Genomic DNA, 15,212 nt, shown 5'->3' on the forward strand with positions numbered 1-15,212 from the left:
CACGGCGAAACTCAGAATACCAACGATATATTGTCGTTTTACTTGGTGCTTCAAGTTTATAAATAGAAACAAGCTCGGCGAGACATTTGTTCTTGAGATAAACCTCGACGAAAGTTGTGAAAAATGATTGCACGGAAATGTTCCCGCGTAAGCTCCATTTTTTACACCGACTTGTCAAATTCAAATGGTCAATACTCTTTTATTTTTTACTTTTTTTAAAATTCAAAAATGGAATTATGTTTGAAAAAACACTACATTTGATACACCAAAAAGGTTTCACTCTAATTTATTCCTAAGTATTCTATTCCCGATCTTTTCGGTGTAGCCCTCGTACACCCCGTTGCAGCGTCCGTGCGTAGTCGAGCGGGCTTTAGTGATCGTAACTGATCACTGAGGTTAAGTAACAACTGGCACGGTCAGCCATTGGATGGGTGACCGATTTCAAGTGGTTCTTTTCTAGACGCTTCGGACGGCACGTTAAGCCGTGGGTCCCGGTTGCTGCTTCGGCAGCAGTCGTTACTGACAGTCGGGTTGCCTGCCCACTTGCCCGACAACTAGAGAGTTAGGTACTTGTGCTGAGAGCAGCACAAGCTTGCTTGTGTTGGGGTCCACCAACCCGCACTAGGCCAGCGTGGTGGACTAGGCTGTGTGTGTGTGTGGGGACGTGATGATGATGGATACACTCGAGTCCACGTTGTTCTATGCGGCTGAGGTGACATTTTAGCACTCAATATTTCTCTAACGAGATTTTTTAAAGTTTATTTAATGATCTTGTATCATTTCATAGTCATGGGCGGGTTCTTGTGGTGCAGGAAAGGAGCCACCTATTAAAATCGTCGAGTTATTGTATCACCTAGTTATCTCCATATGACGAAAAGTACGTAAAGTAATAAGAAGAAATCCGCAGGAGAACTAAAGTTACCGTCATAGCCAAAAGGATGGTACGCTGAAGTGGCAATGGGCTGGCCACGAAGCCCGCAGAACCGACGACCGCTGGAAACTGAACTAGAAATGTTCTGGAGTGGAGACCCTGTGTCGGCAAACGGCGTGTTGGTTGCCGACACAGGGTCGCTGGATACAGATGGCGGGTGCGGGTGACCGTTTGGGGTGGCGATCGTTATGAGAGGCCTATGTCCAACAGTGGACTATACAAGGCTGAGAGAGAGAGAGACGAAAAGTACAGTTTCGGAGCGCTATTGCGCGACCCCCACTCTATCTTATGCGCACCGATTGCGCGACCGACAACTCTCGTTCGTTCGTTTTTCGTAAGTATAGAGAGAGAACCTCCTATTCATTTTTCCGTTTGGCGCATCCTGGGGTTTCAGCGATCTTTTAAGTGATCAATACTTACCACCAATGTGTTTAATCCTATTCTAGTCTTAGGTACATATTCGCTAACCAGAACAAGAAGTACCTAAGTAGGTACTTACTTTATATTACGTTGGGATTTTGAGCACATTTTCTAACTGGTCTTCTATTGGTAGTTGGTAGGAAGCAATGGCGTTAACCACCGAGCCACCCGGTGGAGCCGACCATCCCCCGCAACGACTTAGCAATTAAGATAAACATCCAAATTGGACCATCCATGCAATCTTATCTGATGACAGTTTTACAAAATAAAGTCTCGCTAGCAATGAAATAGTACTTACAAAATATTTTTGTTTTTAGTTGGTTAATTAATATTCTGTTGTCACTTTCTGTTGTGTCACGGTTCATCAACAGTCGATTATCCCGCGATTTTAGAGTAATTAAAGTGACGTTATATCGTTGACGTACACTATCGTTCTATTGGGGCGGGACAATCGACTGTTGATGAACCGTTGTAAAGACTTTAAGAATTTTTGAAACAAAGTTAAAAACTACACAAAAGATCTCAAACTAAAACTGCACTTCAATCGAACCATCCATTTCGGAGCCTCCAATGCAAAGACAAAAGATACTTAGGTATAAAATACGCACGCCAAAATTATTACATCCCTCTTCTACGGTGGCGGTCAACATTTGGGGTGTTAAAAGGTTATTGTAGTACTTAAGTAAGTTATTGCACAATCTTATTTATTATTTTACTTAACTAGATTGGTAAAGTTAAACAGAGCAATAGCTTAGCGAAGGGAGACTAATTTCTTTATTGTTTTATGGCAGTTATTCAGTTGTTGTTTTAGTTCGTTCATCGGGTAGCGTACTTATTTAAAAAAAATATTCACGTTTGTTCTAATGAACGTCAAGAGTAGAGACAAAATGACGGAAGGACTTATCTAAAGCTAGAGTACCTACTAGTGATGTAACGAATATTCGCATTCGCATTCGCATTCGCGAATATTCGCATTTTTTTGGATATTCGCATTCGCATTCGCATTCGCAAAATTTTGTGCGAATGTTTTGCGAATATCTATACTTATTAAAAAAAACTATTTGAAAATAATTGTAGCTTAACAAAATCTTAATCCATTCGTCTATAACTTTTTTATGACAAGCTACCCTCTTAATCACATTTCCCGTCTTACTTTATCATTTGATATTATTTATTTACTTTGGGAAATTAAACTTTAGATTTTTAATTTTTTTAGATATGTCTTCTAATATGTATTCGTGTCAAGTAAAATTATATAGCTATTATAGTTATACTTTCATAAGACCTAAACATAAATAAACTCTTTAAACAAACAAAGAAAGTATTTTGACAGTATATACAGGGTTTTTTGCAAGTAGACCATCCTTTCAGGAGGTGATAGAGGAAGACATTTCCAGTCGATTGAACCCTAGATAATGCATAATCCGAAACCTAACCATTTCTATAATATTTAATATTTTAGTTTTTTTTTATATTGTCAAAATGTTATGCTTAAAATCGAAAATAAAAAAACTAGCCAAATTTCATTATTTTTTTAAGTTGTTTTGCATAAAAGTGACACCTTAATAAACTAATTAAAATAATCAAATGTGCATTATTTGACTTAAATTAGACACAATACCTCAAAATAATTAAACATTTAAAAAAAATATTAAAAACGTAAAATCAAATAAGTTACCTACCAAAAGGATATGACAATTTTTGTGCACTTCAGCTTAAAAACATCATCATCACGACCCATTACGTCCCCACTGCTGGGGCACGGGTCTCCTTCCAATGAAGGAAGGGTTTAGGCCTAGTCCACCACGCTGGCCAAGTGCGGGTTGGTGGACCCCAACACAAGCAAGCTTGTGCTGAGAGAGTTGTCGGGTAAGTGGGCAACCCGACTGTCAGATGTTTTCAAGCCGCCCGAAGGCCTCTGACTAGGCTTAACGACTGCTGCCGAAGCAGCAACCGGGACCCACGGCTTAACGTGCCGTCCGAAGCACGGAAGCGTCCAGAAAAGCACCACTTGAAATTGGTCACCCATCCAATGGCTGACCGTGTCAGTTGTTGCTTAACCTCAGCGATCAGTTACGATCACTGAGGCCCGCTCGACTACGGACGCTTAAAAACATTATCAACTTAAAAGCTTTCATATAAGATATTTGAAAGCTTGATGCACATTTGATTATTTAAATTAGTTTATTAAGGTGTTACTTATGTAAAACAACCAAAAAAGTTATAAAATATAATAAAATCTAGCTAGTATTTTTTCGGTTTTAAGCTTAAAATTATGGCAAAAAATAAAAAAGAACTTAATTATTAAATATCTTAGAAATGGTCAAGTTTCGGCTAATGCATAGGGTTCAAACGACTGAAAATATCTTCCTCTATCACCTCCTGAAAGGATCAGGTCTACTTACCAATAACCCTGTAGTGTCAGAACAAGACAGCCATATTTAAATACGTTTAAATGTTTCGTGTCAGTCGTCCTCAGAAAACGCACACAGACGCAATGTGTCGTAACAGTTACGGAGCTAACTAAAGTGTAACTACTTTTACAAAAAACTGCGACTAGTATTGGCTAGTCTGATTCGGAATACGCCTAGAACAGAACGTTCGTCACAAACCATACAAATGGCGCCAAATTTGAACACAGACTGAATATTCGCATTCGCATTCGCATTCGCGAATATCGATATCAGATATTCGCATTCGCATTCGCATTCGCGAATGTCCAAAAACACACATTCGTTACATCACTAGTACCTACGTTACTTATGGGTGGAAGATTGGATATGATATTTTTTATGATTCACTTGTAGCCCTAAAAAAATATAGTTAGCCCTTGACTACAACGCCAACCCGCACTTGGCCAGCGTGGTGGACTAGGCCTAAACCCTTCCTTCATTGGAAGGAGACCCGCGCCCCAGCAGCGGGGACGTAATGGGTCGTGATTATGACTACAACGAAAATTTAGCACTACCTACCTAGGTATTCCGCCCTAGACTCCTAGACATAAGCATCAGATAATTTTATTTATAACTACTTCTATCTATATCACAGAATAATAACTTCTATGCAGATAATGCAAATATGAATGAAAGTTGTTGATATTGATAATATTCAATGAATAGGTACAGTGAAGGTCAAGAACTCCTGACACCCCTATATAGCTATAACTACAACCCTCCCACTTAGGCGCCACCTATATAAAATAACCTTGAACTACATAAACCTTGTTTCGTTACTAAGATGGCGCTAAATATCGACCTTTATTAATTTAAGCGCCATCTTAAATCAAATATTGGAACTAGCTTCATAAAGTTCATGCCAGAATGTTAAAACCTGTGTTGTTCACTTTTAACTATTGCAAGCCAGCTCAGTGTGATACGAAGTGATTGCATTTTTCACCAGTTTAACTACTTGACGGTGTGGTCTAATCGTTAAGGTATTCGGCTTTCAATATGGAGGTCCAGAGTTCAAATCTCTGGAAGGAGTGACTTTTAAAATTTATTTTTATGTTTTTCTTTGTTAATCATTATAGATAGGTTATTTTAGACTATCTTTATCAATATGAACAGGAAATAAAATAAAAACATAATATATAAGAAAAAAAAGCTTTATTTCACTAAACAAGTAAATATTATTAGTCTGTATGCAGAATAATTATAAACAAAAGTAAACAAATTCAAAAATTGTAGAATTACAACAAAGAGAACCAACATGTTACTAAATTTCACAATTTACATCTCTTGTTGTTCTACAATTAAATTATAAATAAGCAACAATTTTATTACTAATTACTTATAAATATGTAATCAATTATCTTAACAGTATGAACAATTATCTTACTAGTTACTAAATAAATTTTACTCATACTTAAACTGGAGACCCGTTAAATACCTACTAAACGTATAATAACATAGTTATAATGTTCCATTTCTTCAATGCGAGTTGTGCTGTTATCGTGTAGAAGATATTTCTCACGCAATGCAAACAGCAACCATAACATCATCTTTAAAATTCTCAAATTGATTCTTGTCATGCGTTTAGCTATTTTATAACAGTTCTTCAGGGCCCATTATAGGACATCCATCTTCGGTAACCTTTAAAAACAATATTTTGATCATGTCTTAATAAATATAATAATTGTGACATTATTACTATAGTGTAAAAAGTATATTATGATAATCTATAAGAAAAATAAATGAAAACCAATAATACTTATATAAAGTAACCATTAAAATTATAAAGAGAAAATACGAACCCAATGTTGTCCTGACCTTGTTAATAAATTCGTTTGTCATCGTTACAAATTAATAATGTTGATAACAAATTAATAATGTGTATTATACGTAAATATAAATCAGATGGAATTAACAAAACCCATCTCAATGCAACAAAACATTCTCTTCAAGTCTACAATTTGAATTGAGAAATAAATTCAAAATACCCTCTGCGCTTATAATATTTCATATTGTAAACAATTATCACTACATAGACTATACTTTTGCTATTATATTCACTATTTTGCAAACGAGTTTAACAAGCTTCGTGGCGTAGCGGGCAAATGGTTGGTTTGCGGATAATTGCGACGCGGGTTCGATCCCAGATGAAAAACAAAAAGAATTTAAATTTTGTATTTCATAATATTATTGTTCTATGAATTCGTTAGTTTGTGTAAAATAGTGTAAATGATGGATATAAATAGGAGAATAGTAAAATAGTTCTATGTCTGTCTATAGACACGAGCACTACCGCAACATACGTCACACCGACAAATTGGCTTTGCGTAGTTAGAATTTCTATTTGAAATGCAGGGGGTCAGGTTTATCTGCACCTGACTGTACGAGTACCATCGTCGCCGTCGGCCTTGTCGGTCGGTCTTAGCGCTGAATACAAAAAAAAAACATTCCCTCTTGATTGTCATTTGTCACTGGTATTATACTCTTACAAGCATTTAGGACTCACAAGGGTAATTAAAATATGTTTTCCTACACACATTAGGTAAGTAAGTACCTAGATACTGCTCGATCCATCCCCAAAAGTCCATCCCAGACAGTCGCGAGATAAGCGTCGATATAAATAAAATACTCCACTGGCTGTCAATACGAAGGGCCTCCCCCTCACGATATATACGAATTTATGCCCGATATCTATCTTTATTAGATGTCCCAAATTTACTTTTATTTCTACCAGTGTCTCTGTCTGGGCGAAATAATAAAATGGTGCGTTTGAAACCCTGGGTAATGTTGAGTGAGTAGCTGTTGCCGGCGAGCTTCGCCGTAAAACGTGTTCCTTTATGTGTTAATCCAAGATGTCAACTTACCAGAAGTCAAGATGCCAAATTTCCGTTTTCTTGAGGTTACTCTTTGCGACCAATATCCATCCGTTCTTCGGATACATCCACGTAAAACTTTTGAATTTTTTATACTATTTAACTTTATAATTAAGTAGGTATTTTATTTAGGTAGGTTACATGCAGTAGGATTTGCCGCCAACGCCAAGGGTTTGTATTGTATTGAAATTGTTTTTATTCATACATCGTGGGGCTTGCTGGTAGTTACGTTTAGATGTAGTTGCGGCGATAACTGATAAGTTGACAAAATAGATTGGTTTACAATTTATGGTCGCAGTGGTTTTACAAGGGGGAAGTATTAGATTATGTTATACGTGCGCCTTGTAAAGCCCATTTTTAGGGTTCCGTAGCCAAAACATGTACTAACTAAAATGGCAAAAACGGAACCCTTATAGTTTCGTCATGTCCGTCTGTCCGTCTGTCCGTCTGTCACAGCCGATTTACTCGGAAACTATAAGTACTACAGTGATGAAATTCGATGGGAATATGTGTTGTATGAACCGCTACAAAAATATGACACTAAATATTAAAAAAAAGAATTGGGGGTGGGGCCCCCCATACATGTAACTGAGGGATGAAAATTTTTTTTTCGATGTACATACCCGTGTGGGGTATCAATGGAAAGGTCTTTTAAAATGATATAAAGTTTTCTAAAAAACATTTTTCTTAAAGTGAACGGTTTTTGAGATATCAGCTCTCAAAGTCGTAAAAAGTATGTCCCCCCCCTCTATTTTTATAACTACGGGGTATAAAATTCTAAAAAAAATAGAGGTGATGCATGCTAATTAACTCTTTCAACGATTTTTGGTTTGATCAAAGTATCTCTTATAGTTTTTGAGATAGGTTGATTTAAGCTACGGAACCCTTTGTGCGCGAGCCCGACTCACACTTGGCCGGTTTTTTAATAATTAAATAAATAAAAAACTAGAAAAAATTAGAAATCATTGGTGTGATGTTCAGTTTTGTCTATAGCAATTACCGAACATGAGTACAAAATTTAAACTTATTCGTGCGTTTAGAAGAATGAAATTTTGAAAGTGGGCCATCTTAGGAATAGGGCCATCTTTGGGACACGTACCTCATATCATTAAAGTATTTTTGTATGCAAATAAAAAAGAAACGGATAGCTAAAGTTGGTAATCTAATAAACGTGCTTGTTATCTAGATTTACTACCCAAGTTTAAATTAAGTAAGTTTTTTTTATATTATTTTATTTTATTTTGGCTTCAAATAGTCATATGGAAACAAAATATACTTGCTATCTCTATCTATACTTATAGACTTGGAGGGCCGAAAAGTTAAGTTATAACAATTAATTACTTAGGTATTTCTACTTATGTTTTTAACATAGGGCCCCAGGGTAGAAATATTGCAAGCTGATGCGGATACGGAAGAGGACTATCGGAATACCATATTTCCGCTTTTCTAGCATAGCTTACAACATTACCACAATAAGAATTAAACCCAACGGTTAGTTACAGGCACCCGATAAAAGATGGCGCTGAAAACAGATTCAGTATTCAGTACCCAGTACCTACCCAACTTATGTTTACACTGCGTAATCTAATTTTAGGTGTGAACTTACGAAACAACAAAGGTAAAACATTTATTAAAATATTTTAGTACCTTCCCATTTCTAAACGATAGCTACATAGGTAGCTAGTTACGTTACCAACGATAAGTTTCCGACAGCATAGCCATTTCTACTCTAGGAACAAGGGGATACTGTCTGCTACCTAGTGTACCTGGCAAATTGTGATTATTTATTACATCTATAGAGAAACGTATTTTTTCACATCAAACTTTTATAAAACACTAATCCATAATAAGTTGGCAGTCCATTGCGCGTGCGCGCTATCACCGGAAGCGGACTGAGCGTGGCAAAAGGGCAATGCACACCAAATTGATTTGTATCTTCACGTCTCAAGCACCCTCTGACTTTGTCGATACAGTACATTACGCGCAGGCATGTAACGTATCTATCTAACAGGCCATCAATGCTAGCAAACCTGTGTATTAATGAATAAAAGATACGTAGGTACAATTTCAACCATTGATTTAGTCATTCAAGCTCTATTTTAGTTGTTACGGCGACAAGATAAGGCTCATGCAGTCCGATTGTCCGTTCTATGTCAGTACCTCGACATACATCCCGCATGCATTCACCGCTCTGGATCTGCCTACGCAAACACGGCCTTATCAGAGCCTGTGGCCCAGAGGAAACCGCTGACAGCATTCTACCAAGTTACCATAAATGGCCCGTCCGCATAGCTTCCAAGTAGGTACCTACCGAGCTAACGGATTGGCAAATATTGTAATAAAACTTGAAAAATATCGATGACTCAACGGCCTCCACTCTTGTTTTGTAATTCTGCGAAGTGGAAGTTGATAATGTGATGCGGTTACGCGAGGTTTGGGATAGGAAGCGTGAGTGTGAATCAGCTGGGGGAAAAATCAATACTTTGCACGTTTGCTTGTTTTCGTCTAGAAAGGAAATTTAGGGAGTGGATGAAATAAGTAAAAAAAATATGAAAGAAATAGTTTATATTGTAGGTTGCTAAAATAGTGGAGTATTTTAAAAATGTACGAATTTACCGCGAATACTGTCGATGAATTAGTTTTGGTTTCCCTACAATTCCGCCAGGTGGCGCGACCGAGTAGTATTCGTGATGTGATGGGCGTGTGAGTGACTGTGTCAAAAAATAGTGTTTTGTGATGTTTAGTGCCATAACTGGGCAAAAAAACGGTGAGTACACATACCTGACGCTGTAATAAATAACATACATTGCTGGTGGACCTGTGAACTTTACAGAAATCGCACAGGAAACATGTAAAATCACATCTGTCCGACCAGACCTATAATCCGACCAAATTGAGTTTACATTATTCCCATTGCGTTATACTACGATTGGGTGAGATCGCATTTGGTCGGGTAATATTCACGCCATTTTGTATGGGAGCTTTCAGGATTTCATATAAATATATCGATCGTAAGCTTTCTGTAACCCGATTCCACCCATTTCCTCATTCCTATTGAAGCTTTGCATTGAGGAAATGCCCTCATAGAGACCGACATTCATTGTTGAAGGGTTTCTCAGAGTTATGTTATGGATTGTTGACATAGTTCTAGATAGGAAGAGATGCGGTTTTATGGCAATTTGTAAGGACTTAGTGGGTCATTCAGGGCCAGTTTGGTAGTGCCACATATCTCCTGTTCACGGCTTGCCCCAGTCTTGGGTAACTACAGTTTCTAGTCAGTTCTGGGTAACCTTGTCTGTCGCACCTACATTGGTTGGGTGACATCACTATTTTTAAATAGATTTCATTTGTTTTTGGTAGTTAATGTCCTTAATGTCATTAATTAGTATTTCTGTTTTCCTTAAACTGTGTCAATATTACCGGTTTTATGCTAACGTACTACATTAAATGTGTACATACCTACTATAATGTACATACCCCTTACATACATGCTACATCCATCCTTATATCCCTTAGATGAGACACAAGCCTTTGACAAGATATCTCCATCAAATTTGTTCTTGGGCAATAGCCGCAAGATCCAGTTTTCGGGCAGCTGTTCCATTTTCCATCTCGCTTCCTCTCCTATTGTGACCACCCCTGCACCGAGTTAGGCCAATCGCTACATTTGTATTCATGATTAAATTGTAGTAGACAGTCCTCTTCTTAGCATGTTGGTGACCAATGTTGTAAGAGTTGCAACACCCAGGCTTGCTACTCCAGTTTACTCGGGAGCTAGGCTGGCTGAGCTGAAATCAAGGGGATATGTACAAAGGTTCCACTCGAGAGAGCCACATACAGGAACTTCACCCTCTCTCAGAATAGTGGTAAGAGTTGCATCAGATATGAGTTAATGTTGGACCCTTGAGCACGGGATGTTTATAGGGGACAGATATTGTCACTCGGGAAGGCTCTTTTTCGAGCAAGCTAACTCAGTGAGCTAGTTATGAATGTAATTAAATATCTTAAGAGAACAAAATAAAATTCTAAAGTCACTGATTTTAAATTTAGGAATGTCAAAAAAATAAATGTACTTATCGTCTTGTGACTTTATTAAAATTTAACTGTGACCATCTAATTCCATATTCTAAATTTTGTTTTGACATTACTAAAATTAAAGATTCATACATTGCACTTTGCATTTTTATAAGATGCTGTTATCACTAAGTAGGTCATGCATCTTGAAACAAGTTTGTGTAGTTCGACTAAATGAATTTGATACTTAACATTATCTTATTATGCACCTACCTAGGTACCTAATTATGTACAAGTTTTTTCTCTATGGTATAGTTAATAAAACATAACATATTATATTCAGGTAACAGTGAATAAATTCCACCTATCAAGATATAAAAGTTTAGTGAAAAATAATGCAAAACTACCTAATTTTAGGATTAAAAGAACATACTTAATAACAAAAATACTCAAACTCGAGGTCATATCTCGACCTCCTTACGTCTGAGTAAACAAACATGACTCACATCACAGTTTCAGATGCAAATAATAATTTAATAAGCCATCATTGATGGAAAAAAGGATGTGTAATATAAAACCACTCCGCGTACTCCTTCTGAGAACAATGATGTCATTATGTTAAAATATTACAATGATCAATGCTCTTACATCGGGTACACATTGACTGATGAACATAGTGGGGTAAGATTTGGCATGCATTCTACAGGGTGTTTGTGAAAGTATGGATTAAATTTTTAACAGAGGCTCGTTCTTGCGATCCATATCCAACCACTGCCATACGCACTGATACTCCATCTAGTTGTATTAAAATATCGTTACTTCCAGAGCTACAAAAACCTTTTAACTCGTCAGGTGCCAGGCCCATTTTTCAACAGATCGTGTCTTCATCGTGTACATAAAAAGTGCACTTTTTAGTTCTGTACATTTTCCAACAGATACATGCTTAGCCTAGTTTTTATTTTAAAGCCATGATGTCAGTGACACTGGACCACTGGACTCGGCTAACATGATATAACCCTGAAGGTCGTATTGATCAGGCGCCGATACAACTCCGACCCTGCCACACTTGTGTTTAGATCGGTTTTTAATTGGCCGTGTGTGGCTGTACTTATTTGATACGGTGCCACTGTAGTGATAGATGTAAACATCAGCTAAATTGTTTTGCTTTGTTTATTTAGTTTTATTGTTGATGATAACAAAACAATGTGAATAATGTTGTGTTATCGGGGTGGTCGATTGTTGGCTTACCTACAGCTTGAAGCCTGGCTGCGTGTTACTTGTAGAACAAACATAAAGTTCGACAAAGCTAACTACGCAACATATGCAATTATACAAGTCCCAACAGCGAATGATTATTTTGTAACTGACGTGGTACGCCTTACTCTTCTTCATTCATTTAGGGCTAATAGATAAAGGACGCACGTAAGTCCAGTTACGCGTAGTGCGTAAGGGTGCATACACTTGAGAGACTGGGTTCTCTGTATCTACCCGTACCGGTAACCTGCTGTTTATCTTTCTGCGACTGCGCTAGAGCATTTCCCGGTTTTAAATCTCTCAGTGAGCGCTACCTAATCAAGTTACCGGTACGGGTAGATACAGGGAACCGGATTCTTTATGTAAGCACCCTAAGAGTCGAGAATGTAGTCTATGTCGATCAAATCTTAAAATATATATCTAGTAATAAATAAAATGAGTCATCGTCTCGTCACGGTCTGGCTATAACGATACCCGTAGATACTACCTACAACAACTCGTAACATTCCAACATTTCCAACCTAGGACAAAGGACCAAGTAAAAATGTTCTAACAAGCCTTCATAAAACTTACAAACAGTTTGTAAATCGGTGCGGAACCATCGAACTTACACTTAGAAGAGTTGTAACGCTTTTTAGGACTTTTTAGAACGACTGTACATATTTACCATCGTATTAGATTTTTTTTCCTTCAGTGGCGCTAGTCAGCCATTGGTCCAGCCTTGAGCCGTGACTCAAAGCGCGCCTGTCGTCACAATTCATTTAGGAATGAGTTCATCGCTCTGGCGTACATCCAGACTCGGCCCGAATAGAGACCACTGCTTGCTTGAACACCATCGTGTTGTCATGGAGAACAATTGTAGGTATGTTTGAGGTAAGCGTCTACCTATCGGTATCGTACCTTCGTAGCGGACCAAACGGATTGTCAAAAATGTATGGAGAAACGGCGTCGGCAATGCTGATGAAGTGGACGCATTGCGTGAATTTCTATACAAAGAATACGTTCGATCCGTACGATGCCGAAATATAGACGCTTACCTTTATGGACCATCAGGGAAACCTACTGCTGGTTAGAACACCATCATATTGTTATGGAGATCAACTGTATGCTTTAAGTACCGTGAGAGAAATCCAATTCCATGATGTGCAACGCATTGCATGAAAGAAAATAAGAGAGTGTGGAGTGAATGAGGATATGACAGAGGATAGGGTAAAATGGCGTGAAATGACGCACAAAGCCAACCCTAAATAAGGGAAAGGCTAGGAGAAGAAGAAACACTCGTGGTACCCATCAGTAGCTGGGGCGCTGCTGAGTTGCTGACTCTTCCTATTTCGTCATACAAAAGTGCGTCGAGCATGAGGAAGAGAATCTTATAGTTTTCTTCTTCAATATACCTACCTACAATCTCGTATTGGTAATCAGCAAACATTGGCTCATTTCTGCTATTCACAAGATGTAATCTTTGGGGGGCTGTAGCACCTGCCACGTTAGTTAACTCTGCGTACATTAGTTTCCGATTCGTCTCACAGTGTCGGTTGCGACACCTGCGTCCAGAAATACGCCTCGGAGCCGGATGTCTCGGCGGGAACCTCACGCGCGACGCTGACGAGACACTGGCTGTGTTCACCAGAAATAGAACACCAAGATAATAGTTCCAAAAACACAGTTATCGACATCTTCAAGCTTGTAGTGACAGAAATCCATTCATCATTATCGGCCACAACGCTCTCTCCTTGGCTTTCCTCATCCAGCCATTATTAGCTACCTGTTTATGAGCTAAATTGAGCTATAAGCTCAATTCCGACGAAGCTATGCCACAAAAGTGCATTCTCTATGAGAATTTTAATCAAACTGACAACAGAGCCCTGAAATAACCACTGATGTCGCTGCAAAGGTTGTAGGCCGTGTGTCATCACATCACATCATAATCACACTTGCGTTGGAAAACCGTGTCATCACTCGAACCTAGAACGTAGGTGACTAATAAATAATTAAGATGAATGGTGTAGGATGTAAAGTCTTGTAAATCTGCAAAGATGTGGGCAAGGCCTTCGTAAGCATAAAAAACGTATAAAAAATAGCTCTGAAGTGTTTCCTAGCACCGAAATGGACGGCGGTTCAGCTTAGATGGCAGAACATTGTACCTACTCCCTATAAAAACACCTTACCCACATGCAAACAAATCTTTCCTCTTTAGAATGGTTTGTTTACAAGAATTTTCAGGTCACTGTGAAACCAACGCTTAATCCATAGTATAGTTTTTTTTTATCTATTTTTATTTAGGGACTTTGTTTTCTATATGTTGTATAGAAAACATGTCAGTCCCATCCCATAGTATAGTTGAAACAGAATAATCTGCCCTCAGCCTCTGCCGTACTAAAGGAATGTTGTTATTATTAGATAGAGCATGCACATTAATGGTTGTGGCGATGACTCAATCATACGTCCCTACATAGCTGCGGTTGTTGTGTGATGGAATAGTAATTATCGGTGCCACGCGACTAACACATGGGATTTAGTTATAAATAGATTTCCTCATAGTTGTGAATCAAAAGATTTATGATTTAGCCTGCCCCAAGCTGTAAAGTTTGGATAAACATAAATAGGACTGGTTTTACAGGCCTTCAATGAAAACTCATAGTCAGCCCGTAATCATTCACTATTGGCCATAGGCATCCAGCAGCGTCACATCCTGCCCGCAGCGCCTTCATAATCCAACCATTACTGTCTTACTTGTCTCAGGTCTTCCCGGTTGCTTGTTGATGAAAACTCAGAACCATAATATAAATTAGGCGTTACAGGGACCAAGACTGTTCATCTGTTCAAGCATGTTATGTGAGAGAAATATTTATGTTGTGAAGTTGCAAATCTCGTTTGTATCTAGTGCAGGCACGGCCGTGATTAGAAACACAGTGTGTAGGAGTTTCATTCATCCTACGCGGTTGAATTTATGACGACAATCTGTAGTGTCGCGGGCGCTTTCTTAATGGGCGACCATGGCTACTGTACAATAAATTTCATTTAAAGGAGAACGGCAGTGGGCGTACCGCCTTTTTTTTGGAGCGTTTCAGAACCATGTTTTCACCATTTATTAATACAGTGTAGATAAGGTATTTTCAGTAATTACAATATTTTTAGAAGTCGGGGGAAAAGAAAAAATGATAAATGAAGAATATTTAAATCTAAGGATAATGGAACGTAAAAACAAACATATAGAGAACGGAACGTAACAATAGTGGTGCCAGACCTCGGAATATAACCAGCAAATCC

At 38.1% G+C, this 15,212-nt stretch overlaps 1 protein-coding gene across 1 annotated transcript in view; it reads left to right on the forward strand.

The window, feature by feature from the left end:
• The first annotated feature begins 9,071 nt into the window (after window positions 1-9,071).
• LOC105393778 (talin-1) overlaps window positions 9,072-15,212 on the forward strand; it is a 90,155-nt gene continuing 84,014 nt past the window's right edge. The window contains exon 1 of the mRNA XM_048621861.1: window positions 9,072-9,441. The gene's annotated coding sequence lies outside the window, so the exon portion shown is untranslated. The remainder of the gene's footprint in view (window positions 9,442-15,212) is intronic.

This window comes from Plutella xylostella, chromosome 2 (assembly GCF_932276165.1).
Source record: "Plutella xylostella chromosome 2, ilPluXylo3.1, whole genome shotgun sequence".
In the NCBI taxonomy this organism is placed as follows: domain Eukaryota; kingdom Metazoa; phylum Arthropoda; class Insecta; order Lepidoptera; family Plutellidae; genus Plutella; species Plutella xylostella.